The sequence below is a fragment of the Rhinoderma darwinii genome, chromosome 4 (genome assembly GCF_050947455.1).
Source record: "Rhinoderma darwinii isolate aRhiDar2 chromosome 4, aRhiDar2.hap1, whole genome shotgun sequence".
In the NCBI taxonomy this organism is placed as follows: Eukaryota; Metazoa; Chordata; class Amphibia; order Anura; family Rhinodermatidae; genus Rhinoderma; species Rhinoderma darwinii.
In genome coordinates, this window is record NC_134690.1 from 8,476,010 (window position 1) to 8,499,614 (window position 23,605).

Genomic DNA, 23,605 nt, shown 5'->3' on the forward strand with positions numbered 1-23,605 from the left:
TGATTCCGACCGGGGATAATGGCCAAATTGTAACAGGGGGCGTGAGTAAAATAGAGCACTTAGCAGAGGATGGTTTAGATCCATTGACCTCTGGGTTATGGGCCCAGCACGCTCCCGCTGCGCCACTCTGCTGCCAAACCTCCAGAAGAGAGGGGTAGCCTATTACCCGCTGACTGTTGTTAGGACGCTAATGTGGAGGCCATCTCTGTGTTGCAATTGTCCATTTGTTGGCGGCTGTAGTTCCACGCAGTTGTTATGTTTTATCATTCTCTTCTTTTTATTGTGTTGATCAGAAGGTCCTCTAAGAAACATACTCCATTTACCATGTTGTGGCTTTTTTACGACTTTAATCAAAGTGGGTGAGCGTGGTTGTCTCTGTGGCACAATTGGTTAGCGCGTTCGGCTGTTAACCGGAAGGTTGGTGGTTCAAGCCCACCCAGGGACGGCAGTGTCCTCTTTTTGTTTCAGTTGCATGTTACAGAAAATCCTATGGTACCTCTCAACTTAAAGTTTCGGCCAGAAGAGGAGGGCACCGGTTGTAAGACCATTTCAACATGTACAGTGTGAAAAATTTTGAGAAGAGAAAAAAATCCCAGTGATTTGGATGACATAGTTGCAATGAAGAAAGAATGGTCCAGAGCCTTTGGCCCCCTATGGTTGTGGGCCTAAATGTCTTTCCATGCGCCACTCTGTTGCAAAGAAGATGACACATGACATGAGAAACTGGGAGGTTCAAGCAAAGCTTGAAGGTTGTGAAAACTTTTCTTTGTCTGATAACCAAAAGGTTGGTGGTTCAAGCCCACCCAGGGATGATTGTACCCTCTTTTTGTTTCAGTTGCATGTCAGAGTTGCAGAAAGTCCTACTGTGGTTCTCAACTGAGAGTTTCAGTCGGATGCCCATTTCAAATACACAACACAAACAAGAGACCCCTCTGAAAATAGATAGAAGACGAGGGCACCGGGAGAGCATTTGTCGACAGGTTGAAACATCATCTATGAGACTAACAAAAGTTCCTTCGAGCCGGAATTGAACCAGCGACCTAAGGATTGCTGATTTTCTACTACAGTCCTCCGCTCTACCAGCTGAGCTATCGAAGGCTTGCCGAGCTGGTTGTCGGGTGCTTCCTAAGCTTGCAAATGAGTTACATGAGTAGGGAAACAAAGGAGAATTGTCCCGCTCTTTGAAAAACTCGGCAAACCAAAACTTTGGTTCCCCGACCGGGGATAATGGCCAAATTGTAACAGGGGGCGTGAGTAAAATAGAGCACTTAGCAGAGGATGGTTTAGATCCATTGACCTCTGGGTTATGGGCCCAGCACGCTCCCGCTGCGCCACTCTGCTGCCAAACCTCCAGAAGAGAGGGGTAGCCTATTACCCGCTGACTGTTGTTAGGACGCTAATGTGGAGGCCATCTCTGTGTTGCAATTGTCCATTTGTTGGCGGCTGTAGTTCCACGCAGTTGTTATGTTTTATCATTCTCTTCTTTTTATTGTGTTGATCAGAAGGTCCTCTAAGAAACATACTCCATTTACCATGTTGTGGCTTTTTTACGACTTTAATCAAAGTGGGTGAGCGTGGTTGTCTCTGTGGCACAATTGGTTAGCGCGTTCGGCTGTTAACCGGAAGGTTGGTGGTTCAAGCCCACCCAGGGACGGCAGTGTCCTCTTTTTGTTTCAGTTGCATGTTACAGAAAATCCTATGGTACCTCTCAACTTAAAGTTTCGGCCAGAAGAGGAGGGCACCGGTTGTAAGACCATTTCAACATGTACAGTGTGAAAAATTTTGAGAAGAGAAAAAAATCCCAGTGATTTGGATGACATAGTTGCAATGAAGAAAGAATGGTCCAGAGCCTTTGGCCCCCTATGGTTGTGGGCCTAAATGTCTTTCCATGCGCCACTCTGTTGCAAAGAAGATGACACATGACATGAGAAACTGGGAGGTTCAAGCAAAGCTTGAAGGTTGTGAAAACTTTTCTTTGTCTGATAACCAAAAGGTTGGTGGTTCAAGCCCACCCAGGGATGATTGTACCCTCTTTTTGTTTCAGTTGCATGTCAGAGTTGCAGAAAGTCCTACTGTGGTTCTCAACTGAGAGTTTCAGTCGGATGCCCATTTCAAATACACAACACAAACAAGAGACCCCTCTGAAAATAGATAGAAGACGAGGGCACCGGGAGAGCATTTGTCGACAGGTTGAAACATCATCTATGAGACTAACAAAAGTTCCTTCGAGCCGGAATTGAACCAGCGACCTAAGGATTGCTGATTTTCTACTACAGTCCTCCGCTCTACCAGCTGAGCTATCGAAGGCTTGCCGAGCTGGTTGTCGGGTGCTTCCTAAGCTTGCAAATGAGTTACATGAGTAGGGAAACAAAGGAGAATTGTCCCGCTCTTTGAAAAACTCGGCAAACCAAAACTTTGGAGAATACGGGCGTCGATCCCGTTACCTCTCGCATGCTAAGCGAGCGCTCTACCATTTGAGCTAATCCCCCTTCTGGCAGTCCATGTTGGGGTCCATGCTGGTTTCCATGTTGGGGTGCCTGATTCACCACAATTGTGATCATCACATACTTTTCAACCTGTAGCTTTAAGCTTTTTTTTTTTTTTTTTTAAGTGTGGATGTCTTTCTCCCGTAAAAGAAGAAGGAGCGTGGAGCTTACAGGGTGCCGGGTGGTGTAAAAGTATAGGTGAGTCGTTAGTGTACAGAGTGAAGAATTGTGGGAAGAGAAAAGAAATCAGAATGATTTAAATAAGAAAGTCGCAACGTAGAAAAGATGGTCTAGATCCAATGGCCCATTTGGTTGTGGGCCCAAAAGCCTTTGCCTGTGCCACTTTGTTGCAAAGGCGAAAACATGTGGCATGAGAAACTGGGAGGTTGCGTGTATAAAAAGCATAGTCTGAAGGTCGTGAAAATGAGATGGTCAGGGATCGGGGGTCTCTATTCTATTTTTACGAGAAAAACATGTGATTCCGAACGGGGATAATGGCCAAATTGTAACAGGGGGCGTGAGTAAAATAGAGCACTTAGCAGAGGATGGTTTCGATCCATTGACCTCTGGGTTATGGGCCCAGCACGCTTCCGCTGCGCCACTCTGCTGCCAAACCTCCAGAAGAGAGGGGTAGCCTATTATCCGCTGACTGTTGTTAAGACGCTAATGTGGAGGCCATCTCTGTGTTGCAATTGTCCATTTGTTGGCGGCTGTAGTTCCACGCAGTTGTTATGTTTTATCATTCTCTTCTTTTTATTGTGTTGATCAGAAGGTCCTCTAAGAAACATACTCCATTTACCATGTTGTGGCTTTTTTACGACTTTAATCAAGGTGGGGGAGCGTGGTTGTCTCTGTGGCGCAATTGGTTAGCACGTTCGGCTGTTAACCGGAAGGTTGGTGGTTCAAGCCCACCCATGGACGGCAGTGTCCTCTTTTTGTTTCAGTTGCATGTTACAGAAAATCCTATGGTGCCTCTCAACTTAAAGTTTCGGCCAGAAGAGGAGGGCACCGGTTGTAAGACCATTTCAACATGTACAGTGTGAAAAATTTTGAGAAGAGAAAAAAATCCCAGTGATTTGGATGACATAGTTGCAATGTAGAAAGAATGGTCCAGAGCCTTTGGCCCCCTTTGGTTGTGGGCCTAAATGTCTTTCCATGCGCCACTCTGTTTCAAAGAAGATGACACATGACATGAGAAACTGGGAGGTTCAAGCAAAGCTTGAAGGTTGTGAAAACTTTTTTTTGTCTTATAACCAAAAGGTTGGTGGTTCAAGCCCACCCAGGGATGATTGTACCCTCTTTTTGTTTCAGTTGCATGTCAGAGTTACAGAAAGTCCTACTGTGGCTCTCAACTGAGAGTTTCGGTCGGATGCCCATTTCAAATACCCAACACAAACAAGAGACCCCTCTGAAAATAGATAGAAGACGAGGGCACCGGGAGAGCATTTGTCGACAGGTTGAAACATCATCTATGAGACTAACAAAAGTTCCTTCGAGCCGGAATTGAACCAGCGACCTAAGGATTGCTGATTTTCTACTACAGTCCTCCGCTCTACCAGCTGAGCTATCGAAGGCTTGCCGAGCTGGTTGTCGGGTGCTTCCTAAGCTTGCAAATGAGTTACATGAGTAGGGAAACAGAGGAGAATTGTCCCGCTCTTTGAAAAACTCGGCAAACCAAAACTTTGGAGAATACGGGCGTCGATCCCGTTACCTCTCGCATGCTAAGCGAGCGCTCTACCATTTGAGCTAATCCCCCTTCTGGCAGTCCATGTTGGGGTCCATGCTGGTCTCCATGTTGGGGTGCCTGATTCACCACAATTGTGATCATCACATACTTTTCAACCTGTAGCTTTAAGGTTTTTTTTTTTGTTTTTTTTTTAAGTGTGGATGTCTTTCTCCCGTAAAAGCAGAAGGAGCGTGGAGCTTACAGGGTGCCGGGTAGTGTAAAAGTATAGGTGAGTCGTTAGTGTACAGAGTGAAGAATTGTGGGAAGAGAAAAGAAATCAGAATGATTTAAATAAGAAAGTCGCAACGTAGAAAAGATGGTCTAGATCCAATGGCCCATTTGGTTGTGGGCCCAAAAGCGTTTGCCTGTGCCACTTTGTTGCAAAGGCGAAAACATGTGGCATGAGAAACTGGGAGGTTGCGTGTATAAAAAGCATAGTCTGAAGGTCGTGAAAATGAGATGGTCAGGGATCGGGGGTCTCTATTCTATTTTTACGAGAAAAACATGTGATTCCGACCGGGGATAATGGCCAAATTGTAACAGGGGGCTTGAGTAAAAGAGAGCACTTAGCAGAGGATGGTTTCGATCCATCGACCTCTGGGTTATGGGCCCAGCACGCTTCCGCTGCGCCACTCTGCTGCCATACCTCCAAAAGAGAGGGGTAGCCTATTACCCGCTGACTGTTGTTAAGATGCTAATGTGGAGGCCATCTCTGTGTTGCAATTGTCCATTTGTTGGCGGCTGTAGTTCCACGCAGTTGTTATGTTTTATCATTCTCTTCTTTTTATTGTGTTGATCAGAAGGTCCTCTAAGAAACATACTCCATTTACCATGTTGTGGCTTTTTTACGACTTTAATCAAAGTGGGGGAGCGTGGTTCTCTCTGTGGCGCAATTGGTTAGCGCGTTCGGCTGTTAACCGGAAGGTTGGTGGTTCAAGCCCACCCAGGGACGGCAGTGTCCTCTTTTTGTTTCAGTTGCATGTTACAGAAAATCCTATGGTGCCTCTCAACTTAAAGTTTCGGCCAGAAGAGGAGGGCACCGGTTGTAAGACCATTTCAACATGTACAGTGTGAAAAATTTTGAGAAGAGAAAAAAATCCCAGTGATTTGGATGACATAGTTGCAATGTAGAAAGAATGGTCCAGAGCCTTTGGCCCTCTTTGGTTGTGGGCCTAAATGTCTTTCCATGCGCCACTCTGTTTCAAAGAAGATGACACATGACATGAGAAACTGGGAGGTTCAAGCAAAGCTTGAAGGTTGTGAAAACTTTTTTTTGTCTGATAACCAAAAGGTTGGTGGTTCAAGCCCACCCAGGGATGATTGTACCCTCTTTTTGTTTCAGTTGCATGTCAGAGTTACAGAAAGTCCTACTGTGGCTCTCAACTGAGAGTTTCGGTCGGATGCCCATTTCAAATACCCAACACAAACAAGAGACCCCTCTGAAAATAGATAGAAGACGAGGGCACCGGGAGAGCATTTGTCGACAGGTTGAAACATCATCTATGAGACTAACAAAAGTTCCTTCGAGCCGGAATTGAACCAGCGACCTAAGGATTGCTGATTTTCTACTACAGTCCTCCGCTCTACCAGCTGAGCTATCGAAGGCTTGCCGAGCTGGTTGTCGGGTGCTTCCTAAGCTTGCAAATGAGTTACATGAGTAGGGAAACAGAGGAGAATTGTCCCGCTCTTTGAAAAACTCGGCAAACCAAAACTTTGGAGAATACGGGCGTCGATCCCGTTACCTCTCGCATGCTAAGCGAGCGCTCTACCATTTGAGCTAATCCCCCTTCTGGCAGTCCATGTTGGGGTCCATGCTGGTCTCCATGTTGGGGTGCCTGATTCACCACAATTGTGATCATCACATACTTTTCAACCTGTAGCTTTAAGGTTTTTTTTTTTGTTTTTTTTTTAAGTGTGGATGTCTTTCTCCCGTAAAAGCAGAAGGAGCGTGGAGCTTACAGGGTGCCGGGTAGTGTAAAAGTATAGGTGAGTCGTTAGTGTACAGAGTGAAGAATTGTGGGAAGAGAAAAGAAATCAGAATGATTTAAATAAGAAAGTCGCAACGTAGAAAAGATGGTCTAGATCCAATGGCCCATTTGGTTGTGGGCCCAAAAGCGTTTGCCTGTGCCACTTTGTTGCAAAGGCGAAAACATGTGGCATGAGAAACTGGGAGGTTGCGTGTATAAAAAGCATAGTCTGAAGGTCGTGAAAATGAGATGGTCAGGGATCGGGGGTCTCTATTCTATTTTTACGAGAAAAACATGTGATTCCGACCGGGGATAATGGCCAAATTGTAACAGGGGGCTTGAGTAAAAGAGAGCACTTAGCAGAGGATGGTTTCGATCCATCGACCTCTGGGTTATGGGCCCAGCACGCTTCCGCTGCGCCACTCTGCTGCCATACCTCCAAAAGAGAGGGGTAGCCTATTACCCGCTGACTGTTGTTAAGACGCTAATGTGGAGGCCATCTCTGTGTTGCAATTGTCCATTTGTTGGCGGCTGTAGTTCCACGCAGTTGTTATGTTTTATCATTCTCTTCTTTTTATTGTGTTGATCAGAAGGTCCTCTAAGAAACATACTCCATTTACCATGTTGTGGCTTTTTTACGACTTTAATCAAAGTGGGGGAGCGTGGTTCTCTCTGTGGCGCAATTGGTTAGCGCGTTCGGCTGTTAACCGGAAGGTTGGTGGTTCAAGCCCACCCAGGGACGGCAGTGTCCTCTTTTTGTTTCAGTTGCATGTTACAGAAAATCCTATGGTGCCTCTCAACTTAAAGTTTCGGCCAGAAGAGGAGGGCACCGGTTGTAAGACCATTTCAACATGTACAGTGTGAAAAATTTTGAGAAGAGAAAAAAATCCCAGTGATTTGGATGACATAGTTGCAATGTAGAAAGAATGGTCCAGAGCCTTTGGCCCTCTTTGGTTGTGGGCCTAAATGTCTTTCCATGCGCCACTCTGTTTCAAAGAAGATGACACATGACATGAGAAACTGGGAGGTTCAAGCAAAGCTTGAAGGTTGTGAAAACTTTTTTTTGTCTGATAACCAAAAGGTTGGTGGTTCAAGCCCACCCAGGGATGATTGTACCCTCTTTTTGTTTCAGTTGCATGTCAGAGTTACAGAAAGTCCTACTGTGGCTCTCAACTGAGAGTTTCGGTCGGATGCCCATTTCAAATACCCAACACAAACAAGAGACCCCTCTGAAAATAGATAGAAGACGAGGGCACCAGGAGAGCATTTGTCGACAGGTTGAAACATCATCTATGAGACTAACAAAAGTTCCTTCGAGCTGGAATTGAACCAGCGACCTAAGGATTGCTGATTTTCTACTACAGTCCTCCGCTCTACCAGCTGAGCTATCGAAGGCTTGCCGAGCTGGTTGTCGGGTGCTTCCTAAGCTTGCAAATGAGTTACATGAGTAGGGAAACAGAGTAGAATTGTCCCGCTCTTTGAAAAACTCGGCAAACCAAAACTTTGGAGAATACGGGCGTCGATCCCGTTACCTCTCGCATGCTAAGCGAGCGCTCTACCATTTGAGCTAATCCCCCTTCTGGCAGTCCATGTTGGGGTCCATGCTGGTTTCCATGTTGGGGTGCCTGATTCACCACAATTGTGATCATCACATACTTTTCAACCTGTAGCTTTAAGGTTTTTTTTTTTGTTTTTTTTTTAAGTGTGGATGTCTTTCTCCCGTAAAAGCAGAAGGAGCGTGGAGCTTACAGGGTGCCGGGTGGTGTAAAAGTATAGGTGAGTCGTTAGTGTACAGAGTGAAGAATTGTGGGAAGAGAAAAGAAATCAGAATGATTTAAATAAGAAAGTCGCAACGTAGAAAAGATGGTCTAGATCCAATGGCCCATTTGGTTGTGGGCCCAAAAGCCTTTGCCTGTGCCACTTTGTTGCAAAGGCGAAAACATGTGGCATGAGAAACTGGGAGGTTGCGTGTATAAAAAGCATAGTCTGAAGGTCGTGAAAATGAGATGGTCAGGGATCGGGGGTCTCTATTCTATTTTTACGAGAAAAACATGTGATTCCGACCGGGGATAATGGCCAAATTGTAACAGGGGGCGTGAGTAAAAGAGAGCACTTAGCAGAGGATGGTTTCGATCCATCGACCTCTGGGTTATGGGCCCAGCACGCTTCCGCTGCACCACTCTGCTGCCATACCTCCAAAAGAGAGGGGTAGCCTATTACCCGCTGACTGTTGTTAAGACGCTAATGTGGAGGCCATCTCTGTGTTGCAATTGTCCATTTGTTGGCGGCTGTAGTTCCACGCAGTTGTTATGTTTTATCATTCTCTTCTTTTTATTGTGTTGATCAGAAGGTCCTCTAAGAAACATACTCCATTTACCATGTTGTGGCTTTTTTACGACTTTAATCAAAGCAGGGGAGCGTGGTTGTCTCTGTGGCGCAATTGGTTAGCGCGTTCGGCTGTTAACCGGAAGGTTGGTGGTTCAAGCCCACCCAGGGACGGCAGTGTCCTCTTTTTGTTTCAGTTGCATGTTACAGAAAATCCTATGGTCCTCTCAACTTAAAGTTTCGGCCAGAAGAGGAGGGCATCGGTTGTAAGACCATTTCAACATGTACAGTGTGAAAAATTTTGAGAAGAGAAAAAAATCCCAGTGATTTGGATGACATAGTTGCAATGTAGAAAGAATGGTCCAGAGCCTTTGGCCCTCTTTGGTTGTGGGCCTAAATGTCTTTCCATGCGCCACTCTGTTTCAAAGAAGATGACACATGACATGAGAAACTGGGAGGTTCAAGCAAAGCTTGAAGGTTGTGAAAACTTTTTTTTGTCTGATAACCAAAAGGTTGGTGGTTCAAGCCCACCCAGGGATGATTGTACCCTCTTTTTGTTTCAGTTGCATGTCAGAGTTACAGAAAGTCCTACTGTGGCTCTCAACTGAGAGTTTCGGTCGGATGCCCATTTCAAATACCCAACACAAACAAGAGACCCCTCTGAAAATAGATAGAAGACGAGGGCACCGGGAGAGCATTTGTCGACAGGTTGAAACATCATCTATGAGACTAACAAAAGTTCCTTCGAGCCGGAATTGAACCAGCGACCTAAGGATTGCTGATTTTCTACTACAGTCCTCCGCTCTACCAGCTGAGCTATCGAAGGCTTGCCGAGCTGGTTGTCGGGTGCTTCCTAAGCTTGCAAATGAGTTACATGAGTAGGGAAACAGAGGAGAATTGTCCCGCTCTTTGAAAAACTCGGCAAACCAAAACTTTGGAGAATACGGGCGTCGATCCCGTTACCTCTCGCATGCTAAGCGAGCGCTCTACCATTTGAGCTAATCCCCCTTCTGGCAGTCCATGTTGGGGTCCAAGCTGGTTTCCATGTTGGGGTGCCTGATTCACCACAATTGTGATCATCACATACTTTTCAACCTGTAGCTTTAAGCTTTTTTTTGTTTTTTTTAAGTGTGGATGTCTTTCTCCCGTAAAAGCAGAAGGAGCGTGGAGCTTACAGGGTGCCGGGTGGTGTAAAAGTATAGGTGAGTCGTTAGTGTACAGAGTGAAGAATTGTGGGAAGAGAAAATAAATCAGAATGATTTAAATAAGAAAGTCGCAACGTAGAAAAGATGGTCTAGATCCAATGGCCCATTTGGTTGTGGGCCCAAAAGCCTTTGCCTGTGCCACTTTGTTGCAAAGGCGAAAACATGTGGCATGAGAAACTGGGAGGTTGCGTGTATAAAAAGCATAGTCTGAAGGTCGTGAAAATGAGATGGTCAGGGATCGGGGGTCTCTATTCTATTTTTACGAGAAAAACATGTGATTCCGACCGGGGATAATGGCCAAATTGTAACAGGGGGCGTGAGTAAAAGAGAGCACTTAGCAGAGGATGGTTTCGATCCATCGACCTCTGGGTTATGGGCCCAGCACGCTTCCGCTGCGCCACTCTGCTGCCATACCTCCAAAAGAGAGGGGTAGCCTATTACCCGCTGACTGTTGTTAAGACGCTAATGTGGAGGCCATCTCTGTGTTGCAATTGTCCATTTGTTGGCGGCTGTAGTTCCACGCAGTTGTTATGTTTTATCATTCTCTTCTTTTTATTGTGTTGATCAGAAGGTCCTCTAAGAAACATACTCCATTTACCATGTTGTGGCTTTTTTACGACTTTAATCAAAGTGGGGGAGCGTGGTTGTCTCTGTGGCGCAATTGGTTAGCGCGTTCGGCTGTTAACCGGAAGGTTGGTGGTTCAAGCCCACCCAGGGACGGCAGTGTCCTCTTTTTGTTTCAGTTGCATGTTACAGAAAATCCTATGGTGCCTCTCAACTTAAAGTTTCGGCCAGAAGAGGAGGGCACCGGTTGTAAGACCATTTCAACATGTACAGTGTGAAAAATTTTGAGAAGAGAAAAAAATCCCAGTGATTTGGATGACATAGTTGCAATGTAGAAAGAATGGTCCAGAGCCTTTGGCCCTCTTTGGTTGTGGGCCTAAATGTCTTTCCATGCGCCACTCTGTTTCAAAGAAGATGACACATGACATGAGAAACTGGGAGGTTCAAGCAAAGCTTGAAGGTTGTGAAAACTTTTTTTTGTCTGATAACCAAAAGGTTGGTGGTTCAAGCCCACCCAGGGATGATTGTACCCTCTTTTTGTTTCAGTTGCATGTCAGAGTTACAGAAAGTCCTACTGTGGCTCTCAACTGAGAGTTTCGGTCGGATGCCCATTTCAAATACCCAACACAAACAAGAGACCCCTCTGAAAATAGATAGAAGACGAGGGCACCGGGAGAGCATTTGTCGACAGGTTGAAACATCATCTATGAGACTAACAAAAGTTCCTTCGAGCCGGAATTGAACCAGCGACCTAAGGATTGCTGATTTTCTACTACAGTCCTCCGCTCTACCAGCTGAGCTATCGAAGGCTTGCCGAGCTGGTTGTCGGGTGCTTCCTAAGCTTGCAAATGAGTTACATGAGTAGGGAAACAGAGGAGAATTGTCCCGCTCTTTGAAAAACTCGGCAAACCAAAACTTTGGAGAATACGGGCGTCGATCCCGTTACCTCTCGCATGCTAAGCGAGCGCTCTACCATTTGAGCTAATCCCCCTTCTGGCAGTCCATGTTGGGGTCCATGCTGGTTTCCATGTTGGGGTGCCTGATTCACCACAATTGTGATCATCACATACTTTTCAACCTGTAGCTTTAAGCTTTTTTTTTGTTTTTTTTGTTTTTTTTTAAGTGTGGATGTCTTTCTCCCGTAAAAGCAGAAGGAGCGTGGAGCTTACAGGGTGCCGGGTGGTGTAAAAGTATAGGTGAGTCGTTAGTGTACAGAGTGAAGAATTGTGGGAAGAGAAAAGAAATCAGAATGATTTAAATAAGAAAGTCGCAACGTAGAAAAGATGGTCTAGATCCAATGGCCCATTTGGTTGTGGGCCCAAAAGCCTTTGCCTGTGCCACTTTGTTGCAAAGGCGAAAACATGTGGCATGAGAAACTGGGAGGTTGCGTGTATAAAAAGCATAGTCTGAAGGTCGTGAAAATGAGATGGTCAGGGATCGGGGGTCTCTATTCTATTTTTACGAGAAAAACATGTGATTCCGACCGGGGATAATGGCCAAATTGTAACAGGGGGCGTGAGTAAAAGAGAGCACTTAGCAGAGGATGGTTTCGATCCATCGACCTCTGGGTTATGGGCCCAGCACGCTTCCGCTGCGCCACTCTGCTGCCATACCTCCAAAAGAGAGGGGTAGCCTATTACCCGCTGACTGTTGTTAAGACGCTAATGTGGAGGCCATCTCTGTGTTGCAATTGTCCATTTGTTGGCGGCTGTAGTTCCACGCAGTTGTTATGTTTTATCATTCTCTTCTTTTTATTGTGTTGATCAGAAGGTCCTCTAAGAAACATACTCCATTTACCATGTTGTGGCTTTTTTACGACTTTAATCAAAGTGGGGGAGCGTGGTTGTCTCTGTGGCGCAATTGGTTAGCGCGTTCGGCTGTTAACCGGAAAGTTGGTGGTTCAAGCCCACCCAGGGACGGCAGTGTCCTCTTTTTGTTTCAGTTGCATGTTACAGAAAATCCTATGGTGCCTCTCAACTTAAAGTTTCGGCCAGAAGAGGAGGGCACCGGTTGTAAGACCATTTCAACATGTACAGTGTGAAAAATTTTGAGAAGAGAAAAAAATCCCAGTGATTTGGATGACATAGTTGCAATGTAAAAAGAATGGTCCAGAGCCTTTGGCCCTCTTTGGTTGTGGGCCTAAATGTCTTTCCATGCGCCACTCTGTTTCAAAGAAGATGACACATGACATGAGAAACTGGGAGGTTCAAGCAAAGCTTGAAGGTTGTGAAAACTTTTTTTTGTCTGATAACCAAAAGGTTGGTGGTTCAAGCCCACCCAGGGATGATTGTACCCTCTTTTTGTTTCAGTTGCATGTCAGAGTTACAGAAAGTCTCTCAACTGAGAGTTTCGGTCGGATGCCCATTTCAAATACCCAACACAAACAAGAGACCCCTCTGAAAATAGATAGAAGACGAGGGCACCGGGAGAGCATTTGTCGACAGGTTGAAACATCATCTATGAGACTAACAAAAGTTCCTTCGAGCCGGAATTGAACCAGCGACCTAAGGATTGCTGATTTTCTACTACAGTCCTCCGCTCTACCAGCTGAGCTATCGAAGGCTTGCCGAGCTGGTTGTCGGGTGCTTCCTAAGCTTGCAAATGAGTTACATGAGTAGGGAAACAGAGGAGAATTGTCCCGCTCTTTGAAAAACTCGGCAAACCAAAACTTTGGAGAATACGGGCGTCGATCCCGTTACCTCTCGCATGCTAAGCGAGCGCTCTACCATTTGAGCTAATCCCCCTTCTGGCAGTCCATGTTGGGGTCCATGCTGGTTTCCATGTTGGGGTGCCTGATTCACCACAATTGTGATCATCACATACTTTTCAACCTGTAGCTTTAAGGTTTTTTTTTTATGTTTTTTTTTTAAGTGTGGATGTCTTTCTCCCGTAAAAGCAGAAGGAGCGTGGAGCTTACAGGGTGCCGGGTGGTGTAAAAGTATAGGTGAGTCGTTAGTGTACAGAGTGAAGAATTGTGGGAAGAGAAAATAAATCAGAATGATTTAAATAAGAAAGTCGCAACGTAGAAAAGATGGTCTAGATCCAATGGCCCATTTGGTTGTGGGCCCAAAAGCCTTTGCCTGTGCCACTTTGTTGCAAAGGCGAAAACATGTGGCATGAGAAACTGGGAGGTTGCGTGTATAAAAAGCATAGTCTGAAGGTCGTGAAAATGAGATGGTCAGGGATCGGGGGTCTCTATTCTATTTTTACGAGAAAAACATGTGATTCCGACCGGGGATAATGGCCAAATTGTAACAGGGGGCGTGAGTAAAAGAGAGCACTTAGCAGAGGATGGTTTCGATCCATCGACCTCTGGGTTATGGGCCCAGCACGCTTCCGCTGCGCCACTCTGCTGCCATACCTTCAAAAGAGAGGGGTAGCCTATTACCCGCTGACTGTTGTTAAGACGCTAATGTGGAGGCCATCTCTGTGTTGCAATTGTCCATTTGTTGGCGGCTGTAGTTCCACGCAGTTGTTATGTTTTATCATTCTCTTCTTTTTATTGTGTTGATCAGAAGGTCCTCTAAGAAACATACTCCATTTACCATGTTGTGGCTTTTTTACGACTTTAATCAAATTGGGGGAGCGTGGTTGTCTCTGTGGCGCAATTGGTTAGCGCGTTCGGCTGTTAACCGGAAGGTTGGTGGTTCAAGCCCACCCAGGGACGGCAGTGTCCTCTTTTTGTCTCAGTTGCATGTTACAGAAAATCCTATGGTGCCTCTCAACTTAAAGTTTCGGCCAGAAGAGGAGGGCATCGGTTGTAAGACCATTTCAACATGTACAGTGTGAAAAATTTTGAGAAGAGAAAAAAATCCCAGTGATTTGGATGACATAGTTGCAATGTAGAAAGAATGGTCCAGAGCCTTTGGCCCTCTTTGGTTGTGGGCCTAAATGTCTTTCCATGCGCCACTCTGTTTCAAAGAAGATGACACATGACATGAGAAACTGGGAGGTTCAAGCAAAGCTTGAAGGTTGTGAAAACTTTTTTTTGTCTGATAACCAAAAGGTTGGTGGTTCAAGCCCACCCAGGGATGATTGTACCCTCTTTTTGTTTCAGTTGCATGTCAGAGTTACAGAAAGTCCTACTGTGGCTCTCAACTGAGAGTTTCGGTCGGATGCCCATTTCAAATACCCAACACAAACAAGAGACCCCTCTGAAAATAGATAGAAGACGAGGGCACCGGGAGAGCATTTGTCGACAGGTTGAAACATCATCTATGAGACTAACAAAAGTTCCTTCGAGCCGGAATTGAACCAGCGACCTAAGGATTGCTGATTTTCTACTACAGTCCTCCGCTCTACCAGCTGAGCTATCGAAGGCTTGCCGAGCTGGTTGTCGGGTGCTTCCTAAGCTTGCAAATGAGTTACATGAGTAGGGAAACAGAGGAGAATTGTCCCGCTCTTTGAAAAACTCGGCAAACCAAAACTTTGGAGAATACGGGCGTCGATCCCGTTACCTCTCGCATGCTAAGCGAGCGCTCTACCATTTGAGCTAATCCCCCTTCTGGCAGTCCATGTTGGGGTCCATGCTGGTCTCCATGTTGGGGTGCCTGATTCACCACAATTGTGATCATCACATACTTTTCAACCTGTAGCTTTAAGGTTTTTTTTTTTTTGTTTTTTTTAAGTGTGGATGTCTTTCTCCCGTAAAAGCAGAAGGAGCGTGGAGCTTACAGGGTGCCGGGTGGTGTAAAAGTATAGGTGAGTCGTTAGTGTACAGAGTGAAGAATTGTGGGAAGAGAAAAGAAATCAGAATGATTTAAATAAGAAAGTCGCAACGTAGAAAAGATGGTCTAGATCCAATGGCCCATTTGGTTGTGGGCCCAAAAGCCTTTGCCTGTGCCACTTTGTTGCAAAGGCGAAAACATGTGGCATGAGAAACTGGGAGGTTGCGTGTATAAAAAGCATAGTCTGAAGGTCGTGAAAATGAGATGGTCAGGGATCGGGGGTCTCTATTCTATTTTTACGAGAAAAACATGTGATTCCGACCGGGGATAATGGCCAAATTGTAACAGGGGGCGTGAGTAAAAGAGAGCACTTAGCAGAGGATGGTTTCGATCCATCGACCTCTGGGTTATGGGCCCAGCACGCTTCCGCTGCGCCACTCTGCTGCCATACCTCCAAAAGAGAGGGGTAGCCTATTACCCGCTGACTGTTGTTAAGACGCTAATGTGGAGGCCATCTCTGTGTTGCAATTGTCCATTTGTTGGCGGCTGTAGTTCCACGCAGTTGTTATGTTTTATCATTCTCTTCTTTTTATTGTGTTGATCAGAAGGTCCTCTAAGAAACATACTCCATTTACCATGTTGTGGCTTTTTTACGACTTTAATCAAAGTGGGGGAGCGTGGTTGTCTCTGTGGCGCAATTGGTTAGCGCGTTCGGCTGTTAACCGGAAGGTTGGTGGTTCAAGCCCACCCAGGGACGGCAGTGTCCTCTTTTTGTTTCAGTTGCATGTTACAGAAAATCCTATGGTGCCTCTCAACTTAAAGTTTCGGCCAGAAGAGGAGGGCACCGGTTGTAAGACCATTTCAACATGTACAGTGTGAAAAATTTTGAAAAGAGAAAAAAATCCCAGTGATTTGGATGACATAGTTGCAATGTAGAAAGAATGGTCCAGAGCCTTTGGCCCTCTTTGGTTGTGGGCCTAAATGTCTTTCCATGCGCCACTCTGTTTCAAAGAAGATGACACATGACATGAGAAACTGGGAGGTTCAAGCAAAGCTTGAAGGTTGTGAAAACTTTTTTTTGTCTGATAACCAAAAGGTTGGTGGTTCAAGCCCACCCAGGGATGATTGTACCCTCTTTTTGTTTCAGTTGCATGTCAGAGTTACAGAAAGTCCTACTGTGGCTCTCAACTGAGAGTTTCGGTCGGATGCCCATTTCAAATACCCAACACAAACAAGAGACCCCTCTGAAAATAGATAGAAGACGAGGGCACCGGGAGAGCATTTGTCGACAGGTTGAAACATCATCTATGAGACTAACAAAAGTTCCTTCGAGCCGGAATTGAACCAGCGACCTAAGGATTGCTGATTTTCTACTACAGTCCTCCGCTCTACCAGCTGAGCTATCGAAGGCTTGCCGAGCTGGTTGTCGGGTGCTTCCTAAGCTTGCAAATGAGTTACATGAGTAGGGAAACAGAGGAGAATTGTCCCGCTCTTTGAAAAACTCGGCAAACCAAAACTTTGGAGAATACGGGCGTCGATCCCGTTACCTCTCGCATGCTAAGCGAGCGCTCTACCATTTGAGCTAATCCCCCTTCTGGCAGTCCATGTTGGGGTCCATGCTGGTTTCCATGTTGGGGTGCCTGATTCACCACAATTGTGATCATCACATACTTTTCAACCTGTAGCTTTAAGCTTTTTTTTTGTTTTTTTTGTTTTTTTTTAAGTGTGGATGTCTTTCTCCCGTAAAAGCAGAAGGAGCGTGGAGCTTACAGGGTGCCGGGTGGTGTAAAAGTATAGGTGAGTCGTTAGTGTACAGAGTGAAGAATTGTGGGAAGAGAAAATAAATCAGAATGATTTAAATAAGAAAGTCGCAACGTAGAAAAGATGGTCTAGATCCAATGGCCCATTTGGTTGTGGGCCCAAAAGCCTTTGCCTGTGCCACTTTGTTGCAAAGGCGAAAACATGTGGCATGAGAAACTGGGAGGTTGCGTGTATAAAAAGCATAGTCTGAAGGTCGTGAAAATGAGATGGTCAGGGATCGGGGGTCTCTATTCTATTTTTACGAGAAAAACATGTGATTCCGACCGGGGATAATGGCCAAATTGTAACAGGGGGCGTGAGTAAAAGAGAGCACTTAGCAGAGGATGGTTTCGATCCATCGACCTCTGGGTTATGGGCCCAGCACGCTTCCGCTGCGCCACTCTGCTGCCATACCTCCAAAAGAGAGGGGTAGCCTATTACCCGCTGACTGTTGTTAAGACGCTAATGTGGAGGCCATCTCTGTGTTGCAATTGTCCATTTGTTGGCGGCTGTAGTTCCACGCAGTTGTTATGTTTTATCATTCTCTTCTTTTTATTGTGTTGATCAGAAGGTCCTCTAAGAAACATACTCCATTTACCATGTTGTGGCTTTTTTACGACTTTAATCAAAGTGGGGGAGCGTGGTTGTCTCTGTGGCGCAATTGGTTAGCGCGTTCGGCTGTTAACCGGAAGGTTGGTGGTTCAAGCCCACCCAGGGACGGCAGTGTCCTCTTTTTGTTTCAGTTGCATGTTACAGAAAATCCTATGGTGCCTCTCAACTTAAAGTTTCGGCCAGAAGAGGAGGGCACCGGTTGTAAGACCATTTCAACATGTACAGTGTGAAAAATTTTGAGAAGAGAAAAAAATCCCAGTGATTTGGATGACATAGTTGCAATGTAGAAAGAATGGTCCAGAGCCTTTGGCCCTCTTTGGTTGTGGGCCTAAATGTCTTTCCATGCGCCACTCTGTTTCAAAGAAGATGACACATGACATGAGAAACTGGGAGGTTCAAGCAAAGCTTGAAGGTTGTGAAAACTTTTTTTTGTCTGATAACCAAAAGGTTGGTGGTTCAAGCCCACCCAGGGATGATTGTACCCTCTTTTTGTTTCAGTTGCATGTCAGAGTTACAGAAAGTCCTACTGTGGCTCTCAACTGAGAGTTTCGGTCGGATGCCCATTTCAAATACCCAACACAAACAAGAGACCCCTCTGAAAATAGATAGAAGACGAGGGCACCGGGAGAGCATTTGTCGACAGGTTGAAACATCATCTATGAGACTAACAAAAGTTCCTTCGAGCCGGAATTGAACCAGCGACCTAAGGATTGCTGATTTTCTACTACAGTCCTCCGCTCTACCAGCTGAGCTATCGAAGGCTTGCCGAGCTGGTTGTCGGGTGCTTCCTAAGCTTGCAAATGAGTTACATGAGTAGGGAAACAGAGGAGAATTGTCCCGCTCTTTGAAAAACTCGGCAAACCAAAACTTTGGAGAATACGGGCGTCGATCCCGTTACCTCTCGCATGCTAAGCGAGCGCTCTACCATTTGAGCTAATCCCCCTTCTGGCAGTCCATGTTGGGGTCCATGCTGGTTTCCATGTTGGGGTGCCTGATTCACCACAATTGTGATCATCACATACTTTTCAACCTGTAGCTTTAAGCTTTTTTTTTGTTTTTTTTGTTTTTTTTTAAGTGTGGATGTCTTTCTCCCGTAAAAGCAGAAGGAGCGTGGAGCTTACAGGGTGCCGGGTGGTGTAAAAGTATAGGTGAGTCGTTAGTGTACAGAGTGAAGAATTGTGGGAAGAGAAAAGAAATCAGAATGATTTAAATAAGAAAGTCGCAACGTAGAAAAGATGGTCTAGATCCAATGGCCCATTTGGTTGTGGGCCCAAAAGCCTTTGCCTGTGCCACTTTGTTGCAAAGGCGAAAACATGTGGCATGAGAAACTGGGAGGTTGCGTGTATAAAAAGCATAGTCTGAAGGTCGTGAAAATGAGATGGTCAGGGATCGGGGGTCTCTATTCTATTTTTACGAGAAAAACATGTGATTCCGACCGGGGATAATGGCCAAATTGTAACAGGGGGCGTGAGTAAAAGAGAGCACTTAGCAGAGGATGGTTTCGATCCATCGACCTCTGGGTTATGGGCCCAGCACGCTTCCGCTGCGCCACTCTGCTGCCATACCTCCAAAAGAGAGGGGTAGCCTATTACCCGCTGACTGTTGTTAAGACGCTAATGTGGAGGCCATCTCTGTGTTGCAATTGTCCATTTGTTGGCGGCTGTAGTTCCACGCAGTTGTTATGTTTTATCATTCTCTTCTTTTTATTGTGTTGATCAGAAGGTCCTCTAAGAAACATACTCCATTTACCATGTTGTGGCTTTTTTACGACTTTAATCAAAGTGGGGGAGCGTGGTTGTCTCTGTGGCGCAATTGGTTAGCGCGTTCGGCTGTTAACCGGAAGGTTGGTGGTTCAAGCCCACCCAGGGACGGCAGTGTCCTCTTTTTGTTTCAGTTGCATGTTACAGAAAATCCTATGGTGCCTCTCAACTTAAAGTTTCGGCCAGAAGAGGAGGGCACCGGTTGTAAGACCATTTCAACATGTACAGTGTGAAAAATTTTGAGAAGAGAAAAAAATCCCAGTGATTTGGATGACATAGTTGCAATGTAAAAAGAATGGTCCAGAGCCTTTGGCCCTCTTTGGTTGTGGGCCTAAATGTCTTTCCATGCGCCACTCTGTTTCAAAGAAGATGACACATGACATGAGAAACTGGGAGGTTCAAGCAAAGCTTGAAGGTTGTGAAAACTTTTTTTTGTCTGATAACCAAAAGGTTGGTGGTTCAAGCCCACCCAGGGATGATTGTACCCTCTTTTTGTTTCAGTTGCATGTCAGAGTTACAGAAAGTCTCTCAACTGAGAGTTTCGGTCGGATGCCCATTTCAAATACCCAACACAAACAAGAGACCCCTCTGAAAATAGATAGAAGACGAGGGCACCGGGAGAGCATTTGTCGACAGGTTGAAACATCATCTATGAGACTAACAAAAGTTCCTTCGAGCCGGAATTGAACCAGCGACCTAAGGATTGCTGATTTTCTACTACAGTCCTCCGCTCTACCAGCTGAGCTATCGAAGGCTTGCCGAGCTGGTTGTCGGGTGCTTCCTAAGCTTGCAAATGAGTTACATGAGTAGGGAAACAGAGGAGAATTGTCCCGCTCTTTGAAAAACTCGGCAAACCAAAACTTTGGAGAATACGGGCGTCGATCCCGTTACCTCTCGCATGCTAAGCGAGCGCTCTACCATTTGAGCTAATCCCCCTTCTGGCAGTCCATGTTGGGGTCCATGCTGGTTTCCATGTTGGGGTGCCTGATTCACCACAATTGTGATCATCACATACTTTTCAACCTGTAGCTTTAAGGTTTTTTTTTTTTTTTTTATGTTTTTTTTTTAAGTGTGGATGTCTTTCTCCCGTAAAAGCAGAAGGAGCGTGGAGCTTACAGGGTGCCGGGTGGTGTAAAAGTATAGGTGAGTCGTTAGTGTACAGAGTGAAGAATTGTGGGAAGAGAAAATAAATCAGAATGATTTAAATAAGAAAGTCGCAACGTAGAAAAGATGGTCTAGATCCAATGGCCCATTTGGTTGTGGGCCCAAAAGCCTTTGCCTGTGCCACTTTGTTGCAAAGGCGAAAACATGTGGCATGAGAAACTGGGAGGTTGCGTGTATAAAAAGCATAGTCTGAAGGTCGTGAAAATGAGATGGTCAGGGATCGGGGGTCTCTATTCTATTTTTACGAGAAAAACATGTGATTCCGACCGGGGATAATGGCCAAATTGTAACAGGGGGCGTGAGTAAAAGAGAGCACTTAGCAGAGGATGGTTTCGATCCATCGACCTCTGGGTTATGGGCCCAGCACGCTTCCGCTGCGCCACTCTGCTGCCATACCTTCAAAAGAGAGGGGTAGCCTATTACCCGCTGACTGTTGTTAAGACGCTAATGTGGAGGCCATCTCTGTGTTGCAATTGTCCATTTGTTGGCGGCTGTAGTTCCACGCAGTTGTTATGTTTTATCATTCTCTTCTTTTTATTGTGTTGATCAGAAGGTCCTCTAAGAAACATACTCCATTTACCATGTTGTGGCTTTTTTACGACTTTAATCAAATTGGGGGAGCGTGGTTGTCTCTGTGGCGCAATTGGTTAGCGCGTTCGGCTGTTAACCGGAAGGTTGGTGGTTCAAGCCCACCCAGGGACGGCAGTGTCCTCTTTTTGTCTCAGTTGCATGTTACAGAAAATCCTATGGTGCCTCTCAACTTAAAGTTTCGGCCAGAAGAGGAGGGCATCGGTTGTAAGACCATTTCAACATGTACAGTGTGAAAAATTTTGAGAAGAGAAAAAAATCCCAGTGATTTGGATGACATAGTTGCAATGTAGAAAGAATGGTCCAGAGCCTTTGGCCCTCTTTGGTTGTGGGCCTAAATGTCTTTCCATGCGCCACTCTGTTTCAAAGAAGATGACACATGACATGAGAAACTGGGAGGTTCAAGCAAAGCTTGAAGGTTGTGAAAACTTTTTTTTGTCTGATAACCAAAAGGTTGGTGGTTCAAGCCCACCCAGGGATGATTGTACCCTCTTTTTGTTTCAGTTGCATGTCAGAGTTACAGAAAGTCCTACTGTGGCTCTCAACTGAGAGTTTCGGTCGGATGCCCATTTCAAATACCCAACACAAACAAGAGACCCCTCTGAAAATAGATAGAAGACGAGGGCACCGGGAGAGCATTTGTCGACAGGTTGAAACATCATCTATGAGACTAACAAAAGTTCCTTCGAGCCGGAATTGAACCAGCGACCTAAGGATTGCTGATTTTCTACTACAGTCCTCCGCTCTACCAGCTGAGCTATCGAAGGCTTGCCGAGCTGGTTGTCGGGTGCTTCCTAAGCTTGCAAATGAGTTACATGAGTAGGGAAACAGAGGAGAATTGTCCCGCTCTTTGAAAAACTCGGCAAACCAAAACTTTGGAGAATACGGGCGTCGATCTCGTTACCTCTCGCATGCTAAGCGAGCGCTCTACCATTTGAGCTAATCCCCCTTCTGGCAGTCCATGTTGGGGTCCATGCTGGTCTCCATGTTGGGGTGCCTGATTCACCACAATTGTGATCATCACATACTTTTCAACCTGTAGCTTTAAGGTTTTTTTTTTTTTGTTTTTTTTAAGTGTGGATGTCTTTCTCCCGTAAAAGCAGAAGGAGCGTGGAGCTTACAGGGTGCCGGGTGGTGTAAAAGTATAGGTGAGTCGTTAGTGTACAGAGTGAAGAATTGTGGGAAGAGAAAAGAAATCAGAATGATTTAAATAAGAAAGTCGCAACGTAGAAAAGATGGTCTAGATCCAATGGCCCATTTGGTTGTGGGCCCAAAAGCCTTTGCCTGTGCCACTTTGTTGCAAAGGCGAAAACATGTGGCATGAGAAACTGGGAGGTTGCGTGTATAAAAAGCATAGTCTGAAGGTCGTGAAAATGAGATGGTCAGGGATCGGGGGTCTCTATTCTATTTTTACGAGAAAAACATGTGATTCCGACCGGGGATAATGGCCAAATTGTAACAGGGGGCGTGAGTAAAAGAGAGCACTTAGCAGAGGATGGTTTCGATCCATCGACCTCTGGGTTATGGGCCCAGCACGCTTCCGCTGCGCCACTCTGCTGCCATACCTCCAAAAGAGAGGGGTAGCCTATTACCCGCTGACTGTTGTTAAGACGCTAATGTGGAGGCCATCTCTGTGTTGCAATTGTCCATTTGTTGGCGGCTGTAGTTCCACGCAGTTGTTATGTTTTATCATTCTCTTCTTTTTATTGTGTTGATCAGAAGGTCCTCTAAGAAACATACTCCATTTACCATGTTGTGGCTTTTTTACGACTTTAATCAAAGTGGGGGAGCGTGGTTGTCTCTGTGGCGCAATTGGTTAGCGCGTTCGGCTGTTAACCGGAAGGTTGGTGGTTCAAGCCCACCCAGGGACGGCAGTGTCCTCTTTTTGTTTCAGTTGCATGTTACAGAAAATCCTATGGTGCCTCTCAACTTAAAGTTTCGGCCAGAAGAGGAGGGCACCGGTTGTAAGACCATTTCAACATGTACAGTGTGAAAAATTTTGAGAAGAGAAAAAAATCCCAGTGATTTGGATGACATAGTTGCAATGTAGAAAGAATGGTCCAGAGCCTTTGGCCCTCTTTGGTTGTGGGCCTAAATGTCTTTCCATGCGCCACTCTGTTTCAAAGAAGATGACACATGACATGAGAAACTGGGAGGTTCAAGCAAAGCTTGAAGGTTGTGAAAACTTTTTTTTGTCTGATAACCAAAAGGTTGGTGGTTCAAGCCCACCCAGGGATGATTGTACCCTCTTTTTGTTTCAGTTGCATGTCAGAGTTACAGAAAGTCCTACTGTGGCTCTCAACTGAGAGTTTCGGTCGGATGCCCATTTCAAATACCCAACACAAACAAGAGACCCCTCTGAAAATAGATAGAAGACGAGGGCACCGGGAGAGCATTTGTCGACAGGTTGAAACATCATCTATGAGACTAACAAAAGTTCCTTCGAGCCGGAATTGAACCAGCGACCTAAGGATTGCTGATTTTCTACTACAGTCCTCCGCTCTACCAGCTGAGCTATCGAAGGCTTGCCGAGCTGGTTGTCGGGTGCTTCCTAAGCTTGCAAATGAGTTACATGAGTAGGGAAACAGAGGAGAATTGTCCCGCTCTTTGAAAAACTCGGCAAACCAAAACTTTGGAGAATACGGGCGTCGATCCCGTTACCTCTCGCATGCTAAGCGAGCGCTCTACCATTTGAGCTAATCCCCCTTCTGGCAGTCCATTTTGGGGTCCATGCTGGTTTC

The 23,605-nt window shown here is 45.7% G+C and overlaps 22 non-coding genes across 22 annotated transcripts; 8 read left to right on the forward strand and 14 right to left on the reverse strand.

The window, feature by feature from the left end:
• Positions 1–1,012: 1,012 nt before the first annotated feature.
• Positions 1,013–1,098, reverse strand: TRNAY-GUA (transfer RNA tyrosine (anticodon GUA)). The gene is given in 2 exon segments: positions 1,013–1,048; positions 1,062–1,098. It is a non-coding gene; the product is annotated as a tRNA-Tyr (tRNA).
• Positions 1,099–2,221: 1,123 nt separating this feature from the next.
• TRNAY-GUA (transfer RNA tyrosine (anticodon GUA)) lies at positions 2,222–2,307 on the reverse strand. Its single transcript is given in 2 exon segments — positions 2,222–2,257; positions 2,271–2,307. It is a non-coding gene; the product is annotated as a tRNA-Tyr (tRNA).
• Positions 2,308–3,974: 1,667 nt separating this feature from the next.
• On the reverse strand, positions 3,975–4,060 carry TRNAY-GUA (transfer RNA tyrosine (anticodon GUA)). The gene is given in 2 exon segments: positions 3,975–4,010; positions 4,024–4,060. It is a non-coding gene; the product is annotated as a tRNA-Tyr (tRNA).
• A 1,671-nt stretch (positions 4,061–5,731) lies between these two features.
• Positions 5,732–5,817, reverse strand: TRNAY-GUA (transfer RNA tyrosine (anticodon GUA)). Its single transcript is given in 2 exon segments — positions 5,732–5,767; positions 5,781–5,817. It is a non-coding gene; the product is annotated as a tRNA-Tyr (tRNA).
• Positions 5,818–7,488: 1,671 nt separating this feature from the next.
• Positions 7,489–7,574, reverse strand: TRNAY-GUA (transfer RNA tyrosine (anticodon GUA)). The gene is given in 2 exon segments: positions 7,489–7,524; positions 7,538–7,574. It is a non-coding gene; the product is annotated as a tRNA-Tyr (tRNA).
• A 1,030-nt stretch (positions 7,575–8,604) lies between these two features.
• TRNAN-GUU (transfer RNA asparagine (anticodon GUU)) lies at positions 8,605–8,678 on the forward strand. Its single transcript has one exon. It is a non-coding gene; the product is annotated as a tRNA-Asn (tRNA).
• A 566-nt stretch (positions 8,679–9,244) lies between these two features.
• On the reverse strand, positions 9,245–9,330 carry TRNAY-GUA (transfer RNA tyrosine (anticodon GUA)). The gene is given in 2 exon segments: positions 9,245–9,280; positions 9,294–9,330. It is a non-coding gene; the product is annotated as a tRNA-Tyr (tRNA).
• A 1,025-nt stretch (positions 9,331–10,355) lies between these two features.
• On the forward strand, positions 10,356–10,429 carry TRNAN-GUU (transfer RNA asparagine (anticodon GUU)). The gene has a single exon. It is a non-coding gene; the product is annotated as a tRNA-Asn (tRNA).
• Positions 10,430–10,996: 567 nt separating this feature from the next.
• TRNAY-GUA (transfer RNA tyrosine (anticodon GUA)) lies at positions 10,997–11,082 on the reverse strand. Its single transcript is given in 2 exon segments — positions 10,997–11,032; positions 11,046–11,082. It is a non-coding gene; the product is annotated as a tRNA-Tyr (tRNA).
• A 1,667-nt stretch (positions 11,083–12,749) lies between these two features.
• Positions 12,750–12,835, reverse strand: TRNAY-GUA (transfer RNA tyrosine (anticodon GUA)). The gene is given in 2 exon segments: positions 12,750–12,785; positions 12,799–12,835. It is a non-coding gene; the product is annotated as a tRNA-Tyr (tRNA).
• Positions 12,836–13,866: 1,031 nt separating this feature from the next.
• Positions 13,867–13,940, forward strand: TRNAN-GUU (transfer RNA asparagine (anticodon GUU)). The gene has a single exon. It is a non-coding gene; the product is annotated as a tRNA-Asn (tRNA).
• Positions 13,941–14,507: 567 nt separating this feature from the next.
• On the reverse strand, positions 14,508–14,593 carry TRNAY-GUA (transfer RNA tyrosine (anticodon GUA)). Its single transcript is given in 2 exon segments — positions 14,508–14,543; positions 14,557–14,593. It is a non-coding gene; the product is annotated as a tRNA-Tyr (tRNA).
• A 1,030-nt stretch (positions 14,594–15,623) lies between these two features.
• Positions 15,624–15,697, forward strand: TRNAN-GUU (transfer RNA asparagine (anticodon GUU)). The gene has a single exon. It is a non-coding gene; the product is annotated as a tRNA-Asn (tRNA).
• A 567-nt stretch (positions 15,698–16,264) lies between these two features.
• On the reverse strand, positions 16,265–16,350 carry TRNAY-GUA (transfer RNA tyrosine (anticodon GUA)). The gene is given in 2 exon segments: positions 16,265–16,300; positions 16,314–16,350. It is a non-coding gene; the product is annotated as a tRNA-Tyr (tRNA).
• Positions 16,351–17,386: 1,036 nt separating this feature from the next.
• On the forward strand, positions 17,387–17,460 carry TRNAN-GUU (transfer RNA asparagine (anticodon GUU)). Its single transcript has one exon. It is a non-coding gene; the product is annotated as a tRNA-Asn (tRNA).
• Positions 17,461–18,027: 567 nt separating this feature from the next.
• On the reverse strand, positions 18,028–18,113 carry TRNAY-GUA (transfer RNA tyrosine (anticodon GUA)). Its single transcript is given in 2 exon segments — positions 18,028–18,063; positions 18,077–18,113. It is a non-coding gene; the product is annotated as a tRNA-Tyr (tRNA).
• Positions 18,114–19,149: 1,036 nt separating this feature from the next.
• TRNAN-GUU (transfer RNA asparagine (anticodon GUU)) lies at positions 19,150–19,223 on the forward strand. Its single transcript has one exon. It is a non-coding gene; the product is annotated as a tRNA-Asn (tRNA).
• A 557-nt stretch (positions 19,224–19,780) lies between these two features.
• Positions 19,781–19,866, reverse strand: TRNAY-GUA (transfer RNA tyrosine (anticodon GUA)). The gene is given in 2 exon segments: positions 19,781–19,816; positions 19,830–19,866. It is a non-coding gene; the product is annotated as a tRNA-Tyr (tRNA).
• A 1,038-nt stretch (positions 19,867–20,904) lies between these two features.
• TRNAN-GUU (transfer RNA asparagine (anticodon GUU)) lies at positions 20,905–20,978 on the forward strand. The gene has a single exon. It is a non-coding gene; the product is annotated as a tRNA-Asn (tRNA).
• A 567-nt stretch (positions 20,979–21,545) lies between these two features.
• TRNAY-GUA (transfer RNA tyrosine (anticodon GUA)) lies at positions 21,546–21,631 on the reverse strand. Its single transcript is given in 2 exon segments — positions 21,546–21,581; positions 21,595–21,631. It is a non-coding gene; the product is annotated as a tRNA-Tyr (tRNA).
• A 1,030-nt stretch (positions 21,632–22,661) lies between these two features.
• Positions 22,662–22,735, forward strand: TRNAN-GUU (transfer RNA asparagine (anticodon GUU)). Its single transcript has one exon. It is a non-coding gene; the product is annotated as a tRNA-Asn (tRNA).
• Positions 22,736–23,302: 567 nt separating this feature from the next.
• TRNAY-GUA (transfer RNA tyrosine (anticodon GUA)) lies at positions 23,303–23,388 on the reverse strand. The gene is given in 2 exon segments: positions 23,303–23,338; positions 23,352–23,388. It is a non-coding gene; the product is annotated as a tRNA-Tyr (tRNA).
• Positions 23,389–23,605: the final 217 nt, after the last annotated feature.